Here is a 22,050-nt window from a genome sequence, read left to right on the forward strand (position 1 = left end):
TTTAAACTTTAATAATTACAAACAAGCAATCAGAAGCATTGAAATGTATTGAAGATGTGAATTCAATTGTGGTTTCATCTCACAGTGTTTATTTCATTTTAATTCTGCTTCAGATGGAAATACAGTCAATGTTCTTTACATAATGTTGGATAGTTTAATAGAATAGTTCAGCATACTGGAATGGAAATTGAATGATTTGAAACAGGAACAATGCACAAATAAACTTTAAACTTGTTAAACAAGAGAATATGTCTTGGGCCAGGTTATAGCAACAATTGCTAATTTCCACTTGTAGTCCCTGGGCTAACATACCATAATATAATAATAATAATAATATAAACATACCATGTGAATGTATAATGTCAACATACAAACTTACAGATGACCCTCTGGCCCCTTGGGACAGATTTAGATCAGGCCTAAGGGGACATGTTTTGGACATTTTCCTGTTTCCACATTTTCAGTGTTATTCTCTGAGTGTTCATAGGCTGACCACTGTAGTTTGCAGTGTTTGTCGATTGGTGCAGGAATCCAGTCACCTGAAATAACAGCATTAAGACAGGTTGAACATTAAAATGAAAGCATGGCAGAATGCGTGGATGTTGCAGCAGCTGGACTGGGTGTCACATGACCCTCTTGGCCGGGTTTGCTTCCACCTGCACTTGGCTGCGTTGGTATTCAGTCTGTAGAATGATCTCGTTGTATCAAATCTGTTTGCTTTGGTCAGCATGATCAGAAAGTGTCATTATAACGCTTTGCGGAAACATCTTTGTCCTCCCTAGGATGTTTTAACTGACCATTTGAGAAGTCCTCGGTCACCTTCAAGCAGAAGGTTTCATTTGCCGGGTAGATCAGAACTCCATAGTTGAAGGAATCATTTCACTGATGACGCTCCATTGCGTGTGAGACACCTGAACAACTTCTGAATGACCATGCAATAATTGAACACTGATGTATTTGTGGTTATTGTAAGATGAGGGAAAAAGTTATTGGATAAACACAAGAACACAAGATAACAAAACATGATGTACTCAAAAATGTGAAACTCAAAAGTCCAAGGTGCGAGTGGTAAATATGGTCTCTTTTTCAGAATCATATATTTAATGAACAGGTGTAATTTGATCACCAAATTCTTCACTACCGCAGTGATCTGGTAGTGGAATTTTAGACTTGATCTGGATGAATTAAGGAAGGGTAGCAGAAAGTCACCATAACTAGTATATTTACTAGCGGTATGCATAATTAGAGTAATTAGAGTATATCACATAATTAAACATGGAAATACACAATTTCATAATTATAAAATTGTCTACATTAGTTGTTATAAGTGCAAATCATCAATGAAACTTAATGTTTTAATAGATTCAATTAGAGAATGAAATGTATAGAAACAGAGATTTAAATTCTCTATAGTTTAACTTTTGTAATCATCCTCTGTGCATTTGATGTACAGGCTAGGTCACACTCAATAGTTCAGGTCTGAATTGTATAGTTGACAAATAGAAATGCCTGCATTTTAAATTTAACTGTTTAGATCATTTTTTATTGTCATTAGTCATTTGTTGAAAACTAGGGGGCCCTTCCTGGTTTTCAACAATTGCCAACGACTGGACTTAATAAATATTTTGTCCAAAGACCAGTTGTTTTAATGGGTCTTAATTAGATTTTTAATGAGGATTTAAGTCAATTGATGTGTGACCACAGCCATGCATGTCCTATGCACAGCACAGTATTTACATACAGGAAGTTGACAAGACTGTCATGCTGAAAAGAAATCAGTAAAATAATTTCCTTTGTCCTATATGTATGAAGGTGAATGATGTATTGCATGATGTGAATAATTTTGGCCTGGATAATCTTATGATCTATGCCAGGTAGAGATGTTCTAAGATTGCTATAGTGATGGTGTGTATTGTGTATGTTTGTGTATAGGGGATGGGTGGTGTTTTATCCTACCATAATTTGTGTTGCATAATTTAGTTCCAGTTCTAAACTGGGAAGCCACATACAGGAGCTACTTCTGTAGTGTTATGAGGTGTGAGTGGCCCTTTGAAGTCTGTCCACCCCCATCTCCTACATGTAGAGCTGTGTGTCCTGCTTAAGGCAGGCGAAACCAGACCCTTGTGGAATCTGGTTCTAAAGAAAGTCATTTGTCAGCCTGTAAGGGAAGATAGACCTAGAGCGGAAAACACGGTTTAATCTTGAACCTTTATCCAAATTGCATTAAGATAGATGGTCGATCTCAATATTTATTTGATTGCCTTTGCCAGACAGTTGTTACTGATGGCTTTGATCTGTTAAGATTTTATGCCAATGTGGCAGAGCGGGCGTGAGCTGACCCAAATTGATATAATTTCCGACTACGGCACCTGGGGGATTTCACCCCAAGAATTAAACACAACCTCTAAAGGCACGCACAGGTCCCAATCACCGTTGGAGTCAGAGACATAAGTGATCGTACAAAAGTATTTTATTTAAGCGGCATTCATAGTTAAAAGAGGCATTGACCAGCAATCACACTCATCTCAATTGTTAAATTCACTCATTGGGGGCAAAGAACCCAGGCTTACCACAGGGGCAGTCTCAGAATATCACCCTTAATGAAAGATCACTCAAATCACAGTGCACACACACTAGCACACACACAGCGACTAAGGTCAGAGAAGACCACGACACACAGTGAAGGATGCCACCACCAGAAGGTCACTCGTCTGCCCCTGGGTGCCCAGGTCCTGCCAACAAAGAAGGGAAAAGACGTTAAGAGAACAGAGATATGCATAAACAAATAATACAATATAAAGAGCAACTCAATACAATTCCAGGAAGAAACCAACTACTCGGTTCCATTGGTGATTACTTTGAAGTAATTCATATTGGTCTTTGTCTAAATTATCTCATAAGATAGGGACAAGCTATGCATGTCCTCTGACACTATCAGGCCTGGTTACAAGCCTCTAGTAACACAATAATTGTCATTATATGCATCAGTTTTAGAATTTAGCGTATTTTTCCAAATTTCAGCCTCTAGGACTTCTGCATAGCAGCTGTTCTCTAGGACCAATTTCTCAGATCATTTCTTTTGAAATTTTCTAATTTAATTACACTGTTTTGTCCAACTTTACCCTTCACACACAAAGGATTCAAGTGAGAAAGTTTTACTTATCTTTTAGCTCATCAATTCACAAGATTTTTTTTTCACAAGTTAGCGTGACCATTTTCTTATTTCCAGTGTTGCAATGTTGTTGCAACAAAGCAAATAATTAAATGTAATGACATTATTTACCTCAGAATTTAAGTTTTTTACACCCCTCTGTTGAATACCAGAATGAAATGTGGATGATGTTATTCCAATTTAGGTTTCATCACTTGTTGCTTGGGCAAACAAGGAGGTATTTAAAGTTAAAGCAAGGGATATCTTTTCTCATCTACCCTGCCGCTATCATGTCCCTGATATGTGGTTTTATCTAATTCTCAAGCCCCACCGGGTTTTGCGTTCTCTGGTCTAACTGGGTATGCCGACCCATTCTACAAATGTGTCTATATGAGGTGCGTCTGAATTTTCCCTCAACACTTCTAAAACATTACCACTTCCTGCTCAGCTACTGTTCGGACGCTCTTGCTTACTGCTCCGCGCTTTGCTCTATCGCTTTTACATTTTATCTCCTATTTTTTCTATATTTGATTTCCTTTATTTTATTTTATTTCCTTTTATCACCTAATTTTAACTTCAGCAAATCAGCACAGTGCTCATACGACAAAGTTTGGATTACTACAAAAACTGAGAATTCTTTTACCCGACCAGCTTACATACCGGGAAAGGAAAACACAACTGCCTACAAGGATAAGAGAAAATGCCTCTTCTGGAATCTACTTGCTGCACCAACTGCCACAGACTTTTACAAAGGATTGCAGTTCTAGAAACAAAGTTACTTACGGGACCACCAAACCAGACGGAGCACACAACAGAGCTTCGTCATGGACACCCTCAGCATACAGCCGGTGAGTCCCATGAAACTAGTACTCCTCGACAGGTAGAGAAACAAGCCGATCGACTTACTAATCGATGGCACAAACAGGGAGCTAAACCCAAAGGCACTCGAGACATCAGATTGTCACGAGCCTCACATATTACCGCAGTAGCATCCTCTACCCCAGATACAGCTCTGACAAGGATTGCAAACACTGGCCTCCTACCACCGCCTATACATCTTGAGAACAGATTTGAAGTACTAATGAATGTAAATGAGGAATCCACAAATGTGATGAATGTGATCGAACACAGACTGAATAGGCCAGTAGCTAACACTGATGCTAACTGGCGCTCAAGGTCGAGCAGACAGCGGCACTCAGCTCAGCGCGCAGCCGAGCCCAGGACTCTGATAGTGGGGGACTCCATAATCAGAAACATTAGCAACATGGATACAACTACGTGCTGCCTTCCACAAGCAACAACTTCTGATATAAACAGGGAACTTCAGAACATTCTGATGAAACATAAGACTGCAAATCGACTCATCATACATGTGGGGAAGAATGATATTCATAAAGAGCAGTCAGAACTCCTTAAGAAGGATTTCAATGAACTTTTTGAAACACTTAAAAGACTGAAAGTTCAAACATTCATCAGTGGACCACTACCAGCAAGAGGAACAAACAGGTTTTCACGGTTGCTTGGGCTAAATACATGGCTGCAAAAAACCTGCAATATAAAAGCAGTGAACTTCATTGACAATTTCAATCTTTTCTGGAGTCAACGACAACTGTTTCATCGGGATGGCCATCACCCAAACAAACTTGGTTCAAGAGTGTTAAAGGACAATATCTACTTCTCCCTAAATCATCCTTCTGCGGTTTGTGCCAATCCACTCAATCTGAACGGCACACACACACCTGGACACAGTATGAATGACCACGGGACTTCACTTCAGCAGCAAAATGGACATGATAACACCACTCCGCCACAACAACCTCTGCTCACGGACACAATCTCAGCTGAGCCCTGCCCACAGAGCTCACCACAGACAGACATATCAGAACTGCTTGAAGATTCAGCACCCAAGGACGACTTCCTGGAAAACAGCCAGGGAAGCCAGGACAGCATATCACAGCCTCCTATAACACCAGAGCAACAGCCCCTTTCACCAGACACTTTCTCCCTCTCCCCTGCAACGCCACTACTGTGCTTCTCACAGAAAATGGAAGAACTGGTGCATGCTGGAACCAGACTATCCCACTCTTTTGCTGCAAGCCCCCAGATACCAACTAAAAAAAGACAGGCACCACTACCACCAAAGCCTGCGGGCCCAGCTCGCCCTCCCCCTCCTCCTGTGAGAGCTCCTAGGCCTCTGCCACAACGCCAGGGCCCACACCCTCCTCCTTCTGCTCGAGGTGAACCAAAAACAACTGATACCAGCTCTCAGTGATATGTGTCGGGTCCCCGTTTTGATAACAGTAACTTTCTCAAATGTTTACAAAACAAGCGGGAACCCAGTGTGCCTGTATCTTTCTCTATTGCTGTTCTATTACATGATAGAAAGTCTAAGGCCTTCAATAGCCGTACAGCTAACCCAATTAATCTGGTGCCTATTACACGTCAAACTAATATTGCTGTGGGGAAAAGTAAGTCTGTTAAGTTAGCTATTTTAAACATTCACTCACTTAAAAATAAATCACTTCTAGTCAACGACTTAATAACCACAAACAACCTGGATTTTATGCTTCTAAATGAAACCTGGCTAGAAGACAGCTTCAGTGCAACAATCCTCAATGAAGCAGCCCCTCCTAACTTTACTTTTATGAGTGTCTGCAGAGCTGTTCAGAGAGGTGGGGGTCTAGCTGCTCTTTTTAAAGATATCTATCAATGTAAGCAAATATCATTTGGGAATTACTTGTCTTTCGAATATCTGGGTATTGTGTTAAAAGGTGCTCCACGCATTTTACTTATCATTATTTACAGGCCTCCAAAATACTCTCCAGCCTTTGCTGAGGACTTTACAGAACTGTTATCAACAATTACCTCAGAGTTTGACTGTTTTGCCATTACTGGAGATTTTAACATCCATATAGATAATGGAGAAAACAATATGGCAAAAGAAATCAAAAGTGTTTTAAAAACTTTTGATCTGACTCAGCATGTACATGGACCCACACACAATCGTGGACACACTTTAGATTTACTTATCAGTAAGGGTCTAAACATTTCATCGATTGTTATTAAGGATGTAGCACTGTCTGATCATTTCTGTATTTTCTTTGATATATTGATCTCTCCTGCCACTGAAGCTAGATCTGTGTCTGTCAAGAAGAGATGCTTAAATGAGAACACTAGTGTCCTATTTATGAAGGCTATATCCTTAACACCAAGCATATCTGCTGACTCTGTTGATTTTCTCCTTGATTCTTTTAACTCAAAAGTTAAAGGTGTAATTGATGATATTGCTCCTGTTAAAGTCAGGAAGAAGAGTGGCAGACAAAAGGCACCTTGGAGAAACTCAACAGCAGTGCAAAATATGAAAAGACAATGCAGAAAAGCAGAGCGCATGTGGCGGAAGACAAAACTTGTAGTCCATTATAACATCTACAAAGACAGCCTTCATGCTTTCAATATGGAACTAGGCAAAGCTAGACAGACTTTCTTCTCAAATATTATAAACAGCAATTTAAACAACACACGCACTCTTTTTGCTACTGTAGAGAGACTGACAAACCCCCCAAGCCAGATTCCCAGTGAAATGCTCTCAGACAACAAGTGCAGTGAGTTTGCTTCTTTCTTCTCTGAGAAAATCAATAATATCAGAAAGGTGATCAGCACATCCTTGAGTTGCGCTGGGGTCAGACAGATCAAACCACCTGAGAAAGTAGTTACTATGTCTGATTTCAAAGAAATTGATGGGAAAATTTTGGAAGAAACCGTACAGCACCTTAAAACATCAACCTGCGCTCTTGACACACTTTCCACATCGTTTTTCAAAAGTGTGTCAAACAGTCTAGAAGCAGATCTTCTAGAAGTGGTAAATGCTTCACTTCTCTCTGGGAGTTTTCCAAACTCCCTAAAAACTGCAGTTGTCAAGCCCCTCCTGAAAAAGAGCAATCTGGATAAGACCATATTAAGCAACTATAGGCCGATCTCAAATCTTCCTTTCATAGGTAAGATCATTGAAAAAGTTGTCTTCAATCAGCTGAACAAATTCTTATGCTCGAATGGATACTTTGACAATTTTCAATCTGGTTTCCGACCGCACCACAGCACAGAGACAGCGCTCATAAAGATAATAAACGATATTCGCTTAAATACTGATTCAGGCAAATTATCAGTGCTGGTACTACTCGACCTCAGTGCTGCATTTGACACTGTCGATCACAACATACTTCTTGACAGGCTGGAAAACTGGGTGGGGCTTTCTGGGATAGTCCTAAAATGGTTCAGGTCATACTTAGATGGGAGAGGTTATTATGTGAGTATAGGAGACCATAAGTCTGAGTGGACATCCATGACATGCGGAGTCCCTCAAGGCTCAATTCTTGCACCACTCCTGTTCAACCTGTATATGCTCCCAATGAGCCAAATAATGAGAAAGAACCAAATTGCTTACCACAGCTATGCAGACGACACACAGCTCTACTTAGCCCTATCGCCTAACGATTACAGCCCCATTGACTCCCTGTGCCAATGCATTGATGAAGTCAACAGTTGGATGTGTCAAAACTTTCTTCAGTTAAACAAAGACAAAACTGAAGTCATTGCGTTTGGAAACAAAGATGAAGTTCTCAAGGTGAACGCATACCTTCACTCTAGGGGTCAAACAACCAAACATCAAGTCAGGAATCTTGGTGTGACACTAGAGTCAGACCTTAGTTTCAGTAGTCATGTCAAAGCAATAACTAAATCAGCATACTATCATCTGAAAAATATTGCAAGAATAAGATGCTTTGTTTCCAGACAAGACTTAGAGAAACTTGTGCATGCTTTCATCACCAGCAGGGTGGATTATTGTAATGGACTCCTCACTGGCCTTCCCAAAAAGACCATAAGACAGTTGCAGCTCATACAGAACGCTGCCGCCAGGATTCTGAGCAGAACCAGAAAATATGAACATATCACACCAGTCCTCAGGTCTTTACACTGGCTCCCAGTTAAATTTAGGATTGATTTTAAAGTATTATTACTGGTATATAAATCACTCAGTGGCCTAGGACCTCAATACATTGCAGATATGCTCACTGAATATAAACCCAACAGATCACTCAGATCATTAGGATCATATCAGCTTGAAATACCAAGGGTTCACTCTAAGCATGGCGAGTCCGCTTTTAGCTATTATGCCAGCCGCAGCTGGAACCAGCTTCCAGAGGAGATCAGATGTGCTCCTACTGTAGTCACATTCAAATCCAGACTCAAAACACATCTGTTTAACTATGCATTTACTGAATGAGCACTGTGCCAATGTTCGTCCGACTGTTTGTACTGTATTTTATTTTGTATTTTTCTAAACTGTTTTAATTATTCTTATTTCTTTTTATTATTTTAATTTCTTCTATGTAAAGCACTTTGAATTGCCATTGTGTATGAAATGAGCTATATAAATAAACTTGCCTTGCCTTGCCTTGCCTAAAAGGCAAAAGAGAATTGACTTACCAAACGGCTGAAGAAAGAGAAGGACATCTTATTTCTCTTATTTGCTGCAAGTCCCAATATTTCACTGAAAAGACACTCGCAACCTGGAGATTCACGGAGGGACTGTCACCACTTTGTAAGGACCATCCATTAGCCCAACGATGGAATCCAACGGCCTGGCGAAGGTTTAAAGCGTGTATGTCTTTTCAGCGATCCAGTGAAGTTCACTTAATTTATTGGAACTTAGTTTTAGTTCTGCGTTGACTATGTAACAGCCCTAAAAGGTGCGCACAGCCACAGTCTACTTCCGTGTGCAGCAGTCCTCCACCGCTTACCAGAGAAGGCGCTATTGCTCCCCTGCTGGATTTAAAGGTGAGATGGAAGATATAAAATACTGATGTATTTGAAACACGATGTATTTAGAAATTACAATTTCAAATTTACAAAAAAGAAGAAAAAAAGTCAGTAAATTGCCCTTTCCACTAGATGACAGGAAAGTTCATTTTCTGAGATAAATCTTTACTTAATAAGAAATGTTATCAATGACTTTCAAAAAAAAAAAAAAAGATAATGTTCAGTATAATAATATAGTTAACAAGTTTGCGAATGTTACAATAATTTTTTTAAATGAAATAAAAAAACAATACTTAAGTCATACAGTGCGATTGTGGCTGCGATGTGTCACATGTCAAGTATGACACGCCACCATGGAAATAATATTAGATAAAAATTTGAGGCGATCACTGGCTATGCCTCCCCCACCTTACTGGTGCCCCCTCAAAAACACTAACGGCATGACTCCTATCTCCTATCTTTATAGCCATTTTATAGCTATTATGATAACTATTATGAGAACCGTTGGGTCATGTCTAAGGGTCAAATGTTCTAGAACAGGCCCTTCCAAAAATGGTTTTATTATGGTCAAAGTGTAGTATCCATGGCTTTTTGGCAAATTGATTACCATTTGTACGCTACAGTTTACTACAAATACCATGGTTAAACGATGGTTAGTGTAGCAAAACCATGGTTAATTTGTGGTTACCATGGTTTAACTATAGTAACCATGGCTTTTTGGTTTTATTTGTAGTAAAACCATGTTTAATTTTCAGCACTTTTAATGAATTTTCAATTTAGATAAATTTTCACTGTTGTTACGAACCCCCGTTTTTAAGATGCTCGCTGAGAAAGGGGTCAGCAACACAAAAGGAGACGCGAGGCCAAGAGCAATTTAACCATTTATTATAATACTAATAAATGCTTGCACAAACTCACATCTCTCATTCATCTCTCTCCACATGTAACAATAACACTTAAACTATACCAAAGTCAACATATACTTAACAGACACTGACAAATAGATCAAACCAAAAGAACATCAACTAGAACACAGCTTGTCTTCAACGGCTGGCTGGGCATCATGACGCACACGGGATTCACCGCTGCGTGTCTCATTCTGGTTCACACTTCTCTTATATTCTCTAGCAGGAGCCATTAGAGCAACAGGACACAGGTGTGCAGGGGCGAAGCCTAACACTCATAAGAGAAAAGACTAATCAGATCACAAACAAATACACACAAAATACAAATACAACACTAGGGGTGTCCCCGACTATGGATTTTCATAGTTGAATCAGAATCGTCAAGTCTTGCCTATAGTCGACTAATAGTCGAATCATGTGTATGGGGGCGGGGCTTTAACATTTCAAAGCCACGATGTACAGAAAATCACACAAAGATATAGAAGAAAATGTATAAAAACATTTTGGATCAATAAAACTAAGAAATAACATACATAACTCCAGAAAGGCCACACTGCAGACAGGATTTGCATTTCACATGCAAATCAAATTAAATCGGCTAAATGACCTGTGCGAGCAGGCTCTAAGTAGGCTACAGCACAACATCGATGCACTGACAAAATAAACAATTAATTTACTACATTAAATTAGAACAGAATAGGCCTATACCTTTCTAATAAATAAAAATACAAAACGAAATAAATCAGAATCAAGTCACAAGATGAGGAGCAAATGTGTGCAAAATGCCTAAAGTGCAGGGGAGCATATATTCAGAACACAAGCCACAAATAGTTAGATTAGATAACCCTGACAGATCAATAAATAAAATTAAAATAAAGAGATGATTAAAATAACGATAGTAGCCAGAATTTTCAACTTTGTATTTTTAACTGCAGAAACAACAATAAATGCTAAACTGGAGAGGCAGTCTTTTTACCAAAAAAATTTCACAGCATCCAAAAATCTAATTAGAACCGGCTGAAAAGTTTTGAAATCACTTGTACCTGACCTGATCGAGAGAACAAATCCAGTCTTTCACTCTGTCTGTGTCCGTTGGAGTCTTTTCAGATTGTGCGCGCGGACAAAATACATTCTAAAACACTTAAAGGGACCGTTATTTACCTCTTACACTTCCTCCTACAATGACGCAAAAATCGTCATTTTGCGTCATTGTAGGAGGAAGTGTAAGAGGGGGGGATTTCTGTTGAGACTACAAGCACTCGTTCCTCATCTTTCCCAGGGGGCGGGACCCGCTCACGCTACAGACCTATTACAGATCAGTGGGTGGGACTTTACTCTCTGAAACTGAAAGCAATATCCTCCATCTTGTTTGAAGCTAAGCTAACAGGCACTGTGGAGACAGATGTAAAGTTATGACAATAGCGGAGGAGAGTGCTCAATATGATATAGAAGAAGAGGATTTCGGAAGTGTGGCTACCTTTACAAGCCGCATTATAGCGAAGAGCAGCCGAGGCAGAAGACCTGCCTGCCGCGGACGAGGAGCCCGGACTGGCTCGGGTTAGGGCGGACTAGTGGCGCCGGTGATCTCACTATGCATCTACGAACCGCTACGAACACAGAGATAGAGTCCGTCTGCGGCAAAGAATTTCAACGATGACAATTTCTCTGAATCAGACGAGGACACGGACGTTTGTGTTGAGAACTATCCTAGTTTCGCACCGCATATGTTCTGACTGAACATCCAGGTACCATGCAATAATTCACCTTTTCGAAAGAAATACAAACGAGGAGTAATCTGCCCTACAAAGGCAAAAGACCTTAAGTCGCTAGAGTGTGGAACTGAGAAAAATGACTTTAAAGATTTTTAGTTGTCCCGTCAAATTAATTATAGGTAGGACACTGGAAATCTGGCAAATAGATGTTTAAGTAATGGAAATTATATACATAAAAAAAAATTGAGCTCAAACTTGACTTTTGACCACTATTTTAAAGTTACTGTACTCTGCCTTTGTATTGTCAGCAAAAAGTGAGAAGTCATGCCAAGGCAAAAGGCAGTAACTTCCACATTATTAATATTTAGTTGCTGATCACCATTAACAAAATCATTATAGTAACACCTGTATAAAATCTAGTGATCATGGCATTTATTTTGTATGATTTACAATTATTTATAGCTATTTACTTATTGCTATCCTGTGCTTTGGTTGCATTCTGATGGCATTATTAATACATTTGACATGACAAAATACCTCCATATTAGTCCAGCATTGGCTCGACCGCGTTTAGGGCGGTGCTGAAGGCGCCGACGAAGTTTTGGCAATCTGCCAGCTAGATGCATGAGTGTTTCAACCAGGTCCTGTACCCGAACTGAGTGAGGCGGGGCTTTAATTCTTGGTTGTATTCATCTGATACGGCAATGCGTAACGTTTTTCTGTCAACTCTGCATAATCCTTCGCGATCGATATCGCACGTTTGTTGACGCCGGGTTCAGACCATACTAAATGTTCTGACCGCAGTTGTGCAGGACAAAGCTCTGAGGACATCAGAAGTTAGAGGGACTGATGGCAGCTGTACAAAGTACACAGGCTACACCGTAATTTTAACATTAAAACAAAGGCAGGTAACCGTACAATCTGGTAGGTAGCATTATTTGATAGAACACCGGCACAGTAACTTCATATTGACGCGCGGCTAAACAAAGGCAGAGCACCGTAACTCAATTTCGAGCGTTCCAAAACAAAGCCAAAGAGCGGTAACTGATGTTACGGTGTTCTGCCTTTGTTTCTCATGGGCTTTTGGAAGTTACTGTTAAGACAATTCATTATTTTCTCGAAAAAACAACGGAATTGATTCAAGATACTTATCCACATGATAAAGGAGGTCTTGAATGTGCCAAAAATATAAATAACTCATTTTCGACCAAAAACGAAGTTACGGTCTTTTGCCTTTGCACGGCAGAAATGCACTAATGAGTTCGCCAACTAACTAGACATTTTGTGTGAATGTGAAATGAATTTCAAGCTCTGGTGGTAGCTAGACTTGTAGACAGAAGAGTGATTTCTCTTATAGGCAGATATGCGCTTTCTGGATTAGTGGGAGTGGCTTGCGGAGCTGTGCAATGTGGTGCATTGTGGGAGTTGTTGTCTTTCATACAAATGCGTCCTGAAGTTATTTTTTGTCTTTCCACGGTCACGAAGGCACCAAATTCAAAATTTATTTTACATTTCGACTACATATATGACCCACTTTAAATAAAAAACAATGTTCAAATGGGTGGAATGCCCCTTTAACGTGAAAAACGTTTAACGACTTAATCTCCTAAAATAGTTCAATTAAAATATGAAAACGCTTTACTATAGGAGGAACGCATTGCGTTCATATTCTGGGTTCATCTGCTTATCTGCACATAGTATGGTTTCTTAATAAAGTGTGTACTGTGTACAAGGGCGTAGATTTGGTTTGAACATTGGGGGGGTTGTAATGTTTAATATAGTTAAAAAAAATTGTTCTGCATATTTTTCATGTGATCATGGTATAAATATTGGGAGGGTTATCTCCCCCCCAACCCCCCCACAAATTATGCCCCTGACTGTGTACATACATGAAGCCACGTTAAAGTGCCATTTAAGCGTTTTAAAAGCTTTTTTCACGTTAAGCATTTTAGAATGTCCCGGCAGAACGCTGGCCGGCAGAAGTGCGATCATGGTTTTCCTGATGCTAAATCCAGCCTTGGAGAATATCCTTTCTGATCCACACTTTAGATTTTCTTATCCCAGACATTGTTAAAGATTTAAATCCTTGCCGCCAAGACGCTCCTCTGTCGGTCACGGATTGAAAGTGAAACTTAAATCTGCCACGGGGTGTTTGGATTTATTCACGCACGTTAAATTTTTTTTTATTAAAAGCTTCTTTCTTTGCCCATTTTTATATACAGCATTATCATAATAGGCTGAATATTAATGTATTGACAGAAAACCGGTAGTTCTATGTGAAATCAGACATTGAGCGCCCTCATATAGCCAAAGTGGCATGATCCTCGTTTCATAACACCTCTGCGAAGATTCGACCGTGAGATCGGTAGTCGAATCAGGCTCCTCCAATCGAAGCATCGAATCTTCGACTATTCGGGGTCACCCCTATACAACACACATAAGGCTTAGGCCGTAACACTGTTTATAAGAATCTAACTTTAACACTAACCTTAACTCTAAGTGTGGATTATTATTATTTTTTCTTCACCAGATTGTTGAGTGCCAGATCCTCAAGGCAGAGTTACAGATCATTGGAGTGTCAGAAGATGACGGTTTGATCATCCTTCTGGACAGTGAATTGGAAGATTACACTGTACCAAGTCATTTTTACTCTGGCAATATTAAGGACTTGGTACAGCAACTTCCAATTTCATTAAAAGTCCGGCACATAAATCATCATGTGCTGAGACTTCAACACCCAGAGCAAGTTCAGACCGCGGATCCAATCGAGGCGGCAGAATCCCTGTGAAACAACAGAATGAGGCTTAACATTAGTTTGTGTCATGATCATTGACTTTTATTTTGATTATGTTTTGTTTTCTTAAGTTCTGGTTTTCTTACTCTGTATGGTTTCCTTCGTTTCTGATTGTGTTCACGTTTGTTCCTTTGGTTACGTATTATCTGCATCTGTCTGTCATTATGTTAGCCTTGTATTTATAGTCTAATCCCTGTTATATTTAGTCCCTTGTCAGTTCTTGTTTATGGTAGATGTGTTTGTTTTCTATTTCTAAGTGTTCTCGTAAGATGTATCTTTAAAGACTGTTTATTCTAATCTCTTGTTGTACGCTTCTTTGCATTCCCCCCATTACATTACAGTTTGTTTGTTTTTAAAAACTAAAGCGAAAGAGAGACAAACAAACCGGATCTGAACAGTTGCGATACACGGTATGGACATCAATAATTTTAGATTTCAATCGCATACACAAATAATCAAATTTGGACTTATGAGAGAGACAGAAGTGAACATAGCCTAAAGTTGATGATATACTGGGCAACTTTTTGAGCAATGTTTCTGGGCAGTGTTGCTGTCAATGGGCAACCAGGTGAGAGACAGCGCCCACGACCCATCTAAATTATCCAGATAGAAATTTCCCAGCAACACTGATCAAAAAGTTTCAGCAACAATGCTCAAAAAACGCATGATTACAAATGTGATATTCATTTGATACAACAGCTCGATAAACAATTATTTAATATTAAGTAACTAACATTTTAGACACAAGGAAACTAAAATAATTGCATAAAAATACAAAGCGACAGCACTGTTTGCTTTCTGGGCTGCACATTGGTGTTTCATTACTGAATGAATCAATGACTCGCTGCTTCGTTCATGAATAAATAAGCCGTTTGAATGAATCGGTTGAATCTCAATGACTCACTCAATAAAAGTGATATTTTTATTAGTGATAATAAAAGTCACTCAATGGAGTTTAATTTCACATTTAAAGTATGGTTTACATTTTTATTTCATAAATAAATATTCAACATTATATTTAAAACAAACATTATGAATGAATTATGCGATTCCAGATGCTGTATTCACTCAGCATTGCAAAGATTAATTTTGATACTGAATTCCTCAGCTCTATTGTGTCTTGTTTCTCTAATTTACATTTTTTATTAAATGTAAGAATTTGATTCATAACAAAAGATGATGCATACATCTAGCACAGCATTCCCAGAATGGTTGAAGCTTTTATGATAGCAATTTTTTGTAGCAAGTGTAGCATAAAATAAATCATTTGTAGTAGCTCAACTATAATTTGAGTAACTCACTTAATTTGGATTTAACTATCTAATATTTTGTATCTATCTATAGATATCTAATCTATCTGTCTATTTCTTATTTATCTATCTATCAACTACTTTAAACTTCAAACTACTTTAAACTATCTGGTCCGGCTTTCTCAAGCCAACTTAAAGTTTGTCTCGACAAACTTTTTTATCTAGTTGTAATTACATTATGAATTTCTGTGAATACACATATGGTAAGGCTCATGCACAGTATAAGCTCAGCTAGCAAGCTAATCAGATAGCTGGATGCTATGCTACAATGTAAGCTAACAAAAAAAAAAAACACTAAGAATGAGAAATCTATAGCTTTGGTTATATACTAGTATATGAAGCATACAAGTTAAAATACATTAATGGTCATTATAACGTAGTTCAAATGACTTTTGATTTTGAAAGTGATTTTGTCTGATTTGTAACCAGGCACTAAAGTGATTACCCATAAAATGAGCTTGCAATCGGCTTGCTTGGGTCCTAAGCTGGGACTCATCTCTTCACCACACCGGCACTCAGGGTGACGGGCCTCCAGGCGAATCCTCTATGGTCTCTACAGGAACATCTTGAGGCCGAGAGAGTTTGAATCAAACGCCTGTATCGTGGAGTATCATCTGAAAATAGCATGATCGGTTCTTCTGGGAGTAGATTATGAGGAATACACCGTTCCAGATGCACCGAAGACCTTTACTTATCATCATTAGCTTGTCTGAAGTCAACAGGGAGCTGCACTTCCTCACAGATGACTTTAATGCTTTTACAGGATCGTCTGAGCGGTTAACAGAGGCTACTATCTCTCAGCTGCCTTTGAATTTAGAAGTAACTCACAAATGTTGAAAGGACTTCTGTTGATAATGAAATGTACTACTGGCGGAAACTGTAATGGGCTGAATTGGAACGTCCTAAGCCCTTGATCACTTGGAATCAGCTATAGAGTTGATTTATTATTTACTATTTTTCCCTTTAAGAATTTGTTTAATGCAGCATCCAAATGTGTTAGGGTTATTTTAAATGTAAAAAAATATATATAATTAATATATCATAGAGTTGTTTGTTGTGGTGGTGAATAGACGAGATCTGTGGTGACGTCACAATCATACTGCATTGTGGGACATATAGGTGCCTGAAGTGTACATATGAAGTTTTCGGTCAAAATCAAAGGAACGAGGGTCTGTCCATATAAACTTCCCTCGTCCACTTCACAAAGTGGAATGCACTTCAAAAAGATGGCAGGGATTCCCCCGAGGGGAAGTGCTTAGGGAAGTTCGGAAGTGCGTGTCTAAAAGTGGACTGGAACGCAGCCTTGGTGTCAATACGGTGGCTTCCTGAAGTCTAATCATGTGATGTAAAGTGTAAAGTGTAAAGTGAACTCAAATTCACATTCCCACCCACCTGATCCTAAAAGTGCAAGTGAGACGCTCCTACCCCAAGGTAAGCTCCACAAATAACTGTCAACTGTATTAGTTTTAACAATTTGTCATTTATTTTCCTAACTGTATTTCTCCTGAAATTATCTATTTAAATAGACGAAACTTATCAGACTGCATTTTAATGAAATATTTTATTTTGTTTCAATTGTTTGTTTAGTATTCCGTATGTTTGAAAGACAATAGCAAGTTTAAATGTACAAAAAACGTTCATTACTGTATCATTCCCAGCAAACATGAGACACCAGACCCTCAGATCATTGCATCAGTCCAGGACATACACAACGTTAAAATCTGGACGTCTAATTACCCCTCTTGGATGTAGATATTAAGTTCAATATTTACGTCTAGCTTGGAGTTGTTGGTTTTTTGTACATCTGTGGAGCTATATCATTAAATACAGTTGTTGTTATAATAAAAAATACATTATATTTAACCCTAAATAATACTACCAGCTGATAGCGCTCTCTATATGTTTACAGAATTAGGTTATTTCTTGAGAAAAATTAACGCCTATCTTGTGTACCTAATATTTATCCAAATGAGTCAATATTGAATCAAATCACAAGGACTGAACTGAATTGAAATCGTGAAACTTGTGTCAAGCAATAATAAAATGTAGCTTACCAGAAATTGTACCATGTAAACATTGTAAAATGTTGTCACTAAACCTAATACAATTCTGTTTAGTTACTAAAATGTTATGACAATCACAATACACTTATTGTGATGCAAGATTTTTTTTTTTACTCACTCCAAGCTAAACTCAAAAGTTGGCAGCTCTGATAAATGTATTTAAACAAGTCGTGTGTGTGTGCGTGAAAACAGAACTCCAAGTCTGCAAGTCCAAAAATACATTTATGGTGAGATTACTAGGCCTAAATTTGATTTAATTAACGTGCTTAATCACAGCGCGATCTGTCAAGGCTTGACTGTGAGCGCGCAAGCTACCCCTTTGTCACATGCTGGCAGAGACTTCTTCACTTTTTTTTTCAACTTTCATTGAATTTCCACTGCCCGTACTCTGCTGAGAACACCTAGGCATGTGGCAGCCATCCAAATATCTGGAATGGAATATTTACATTATCCCCTACATCAAAAGTGTCTGGACTACCTGGAGAAGTATGCTGTTGAAGAGCTGCAAGACCATGACACCATTAATTTGTCTTTCAGTGTTGATGGCCTACCATTATTTAAGAGTTAAGCGAAAGTCACGTGGCCTGTCCTCTGTGCGATCCACCTCAATCCCATTGTTGACTTGATTAACTTGTGGAAACAAACAGCCATAAATGTTTTCTGCATTGTCTGCGATGCTCCAGCAAAAGCTTTTGTCCGTGGCACAAGGCTGTGCTCTGGATATAATGGCTGCGATAAATGTGACCAAAAGGGTGAATGGTTCGACAGAGTCACCTTTCAGGACACTGAAAACCTCAGGCTAAGAACAGATGCCTCATTCAGAAGCCAGGTTCAGCCCCGGCATCACAGAGACAGCACACCACTGGTCCAGCTTTCCAAGGATATGATCAAAGGCTTCCCCATTGATTATATACATTAGTCATGCCTGGGGGTGATGAAAAAGCTGCTGCACAGTTGGACAAGTGGAGCGAGAGAAGTAAGGCTATCCAACACTCAAAAGCAAGTTGTAACGACTTCAGCTCAGAAGTGAAATTCCATCCATATTCAGTCGCATGCCTCGAAGCCTTGATGAGGTAGAGAGGTGGAAGGCTACAGGATTTCGCCAATTCAAGCTTTACACGGGCAAGCTGGTGCTGAAAGGAATCCTTGGCGACGACATGTATCAACGTTTTCATGTCCTTGTTAGTGTCACCAACACTTGTCCAGAGGCATTCAGAGTACGCAAGAAACCTGCTGCACTCTGTCTGTAGAGGACGAGAACTCTATGGTCAGGAGTTTATAGAGTATTATACAATACTCTATAATACTATAATACTCTTTATTGAGTGGAATAAATTCTCTTCCAGACACACCATCTCAGCTTTATTGGTGGGGCCAATCCAGGAGAGTGTGTAAGGAGGGTCATGCGGGCAGTGGCAACCAACAATGTGTGGAGCCACTACAGTCTGCTCTGATCAAAACATCAGTGTGCAAGGTTATCACACGTGAGTCAATGTTCAGTTTACTAACAACAGAGATAAATGCGGTAGAAGTAACAAATTTGACACCGAAATAATAAATAACCTTCCGTTTTCACGGCTTAAGTCTAGTCACAGACTAAAATGCATGTTTGAGCTGTGTTAACTGAAAGCAACTTGCACTGGCATATCTTAAAATATGTCAGTGCCATTGTTTTGTCTCAAGATGCACACTAGTAATGTTTTTTTCTAAGGAATGTTTATAAAAGAGTTTGTTAACAGGGGGAGGTGTAGGCTACAAAATTATTCATGTAAATGGTAAAAATGGCAAATGGCATACTTGGATACGTTTACAAGACTATTTAGGCTACCTGTCTGTGTATTATATAATAAAATAAACTTTCTATGTCATATTTTCTAGCTAGTTTACTTTAGTTTATATATATATATATATATATATACACACTCACCTAAAGGATTATTAGGAACACCATACTAATACTGTGTTTGACCCCCTTTCGCCTTCAGAACTGCCTTAATTCTACGTGGCATTGATTCAACAAGGTGCTGAAAGCATTCTTTAGAAATGTTGGCCCATATTGATAGGATAGCATCTTGCAGTTGATGGAGATTTGTGGGATGCACATCCAGGGCACGAAGCTCCCGTTCCACCACATCCCAAAGATGCTCTATTGGGTTGAGATCTGGTGACTGTGGGGGCCATTTTAGTACAGTGAACTCATTGTCATGTTCAAGAAACCAATTTGAAATGATTCGAGCTTTGTGACATGGTGCATTATCCTGCTGGAAGTAACCATCAGAGGATGGGTACATGGTGGTCATAAAGGGATGGACATGGTCAGAAACAATGCTCATGTAGGCCGTGGCATTTAAACGATGCCCAATTGGCAGTAAGGGGCCTAAAGTGTGCCAAGAAAACATCCCCCACACCATTACACCACCACCACCAGCCTGCACAGTGGTAACAAGGCATGATGGATCCATGTTCTCATTCTGTTTATGCCAAATTCTGACTCTACCATCTGAATGTCTCAACAGAAATCGAGACTCATCAGACCAGGCAACATTTTTCCAGTCTTCAACGGTCCAATTTTGGTGAGCTCGTGCAAATTGTAGCCTCTTTATCCTATTTGTAGTGGAGATGAGTGGTACCCGGTGGGGTCTTCTGCTGTTGTAGCCCATCCGCCTCAAGGTGCTTGTTGTGGCTTCACAAATGCTTTGCTGCATACCTCGGTTGTAACGAGTGGTTATTTCAGTCAAAGTTGCTCTTCTATCAGCTTGAATCAGTCGGCCCATTCTCCTCTGACCTCTAGCATCAACAAGGCATTTTCGCCCACAGGACTGCCGCATACTGGATGTTTTTCCCTTTTTACACCATTCTTTGTAAACCCTAGTAATGGTTGTGCGTGAAAATCCCAGTAACTGAGCAGATTGTGAAATACTCAGACCGGCCCGTCTGGCACCAACAACCATGCCACGCTCAAAATTGCTTAAATCACCTTTCTTTCCCATTCTGACATTCAGTTTGGAGTTCAGGAGATTGTCTTGACCAGGACCACACCCCTAAATGCATTGAAGCAACTGCCATGTGATTGGTTGATTAGATAATCGCATTAATGAGAAATTGAACAGATGTTCCTAATAATCCTTTAGGTGAGTGTATATATACTATTATCTGTTGATACTATTATCTCTTTGATACTATGTAGTTTATTACAGGACCAACGGCCAATGTAACCCCACTTATACCATGTTTGGTCTCTATAAATTGGTACTTTGAAGATCGAAATGATTGTGTACATGATATGCCGATAGCTGTGCAACATATTAGTATTACAAGAATCTTTCTTAGTTTCGTCATCAAACACCAATTCAGCATGCCAGTTCGAGTGAGCGCGCTTAAGACAAAGGCTCATAAATCTTCGTCACAGAGGAAACTCCCGCCAGAAATTCCACCCTTCTCATTGGGTAAGCCAGCCTGCAAGGTGTGTCCTATGTCAAGCTTTAAAAGGCCTTTTCGCTAGATCAGCCCACCCCCTTTTTTGTGCTTCTTAGCTGCTGGCCTCAACTGTCCTTCATGTTGATAGTGGGTAGTGGGAGGGGGGACCCCCCCACAAGGGCCCCAGCAGGCCTGATCACCATCTGCCATGCCTTCATGCTCCCAAAGGGAGTCAGACGGCCTCTTCTTCGATCCAGAAAACTGCAACCTCACCGTTACTGAAGGGCAACGATCAACTCCTGGCTTTCTCTGCACTTCAGGATGCAGCGCCGTCCAGCGTGCTCTCAGCAAGCCAGGGCAGCAGGCTTCGACTCACAACAGCCATGTGCTCGATACCACCATGCAAGTTTATCATATCTTCTCCACCCAGCAGAGAAGAAAACGACTACAACTTGCACCATGACTTTTGACACTCACGGACTCATCAACGAACTCAATTTTCAACCACTTCAAGAATTGTCCTCTGCACGGACCATGCAAGTATCAATTTAATGAGGTGCTCTGAAAATAAGCTGATGGTTCTTTTCATAGTTAAATAGATCTTTTCCATAGTTCTATTACCTGCTTCCAGTTCCATAACACTCACCACTTTACCTATGCATGTATGTAGGGCTGGGCGATAAAAAGATAACGATAATTATCGCGATATAATTTTTCTTGATAAAACGATATCAAAAGTTCAATAAATGTTCGATAATGTTTATGCGCCAAAAGTGGAACGAAAACTCATTTGAACCGTGCGCCACACGGACCATTTATCCGCTCGGCTCAAAGTACAAACGGCAGCGCAGCGCAAGCTCACTAGAGCCGATGCGTTTACT

At 39.6% G+C, this 22,050-nt stretch overlaps 1 protein-coding gene across 1 annotated transcript in view; it reads right to left on the reverse strand.

Annotated features, from left to right (window-relative positions):
* LOC311289064 (cell-death-related nuclease 7-like) overlaps positions 1 to 22,050 on the reverse strand; it is a gene marked incomplete at its 5' end in the record, with an annotated part of 61,927 nt that overhangs the window by 33,160 nt on the left and 6,717 nt on the right. The window lies entirely within an intron of this gene.

Source organism: Rutilus rutilus (assembly GCF_951802725.1).
Source record: "Rutilus rutilus genome assembly, chromosome: 4".
In the NCBI taxonomy this organism is placed as follows: domain Eukaryota; kingdom Metazoa; phylum Chordata; class Actinopteri; order Cypriniformes; family Leuciscidae; genus Rutilus; species Rutilus rutilus.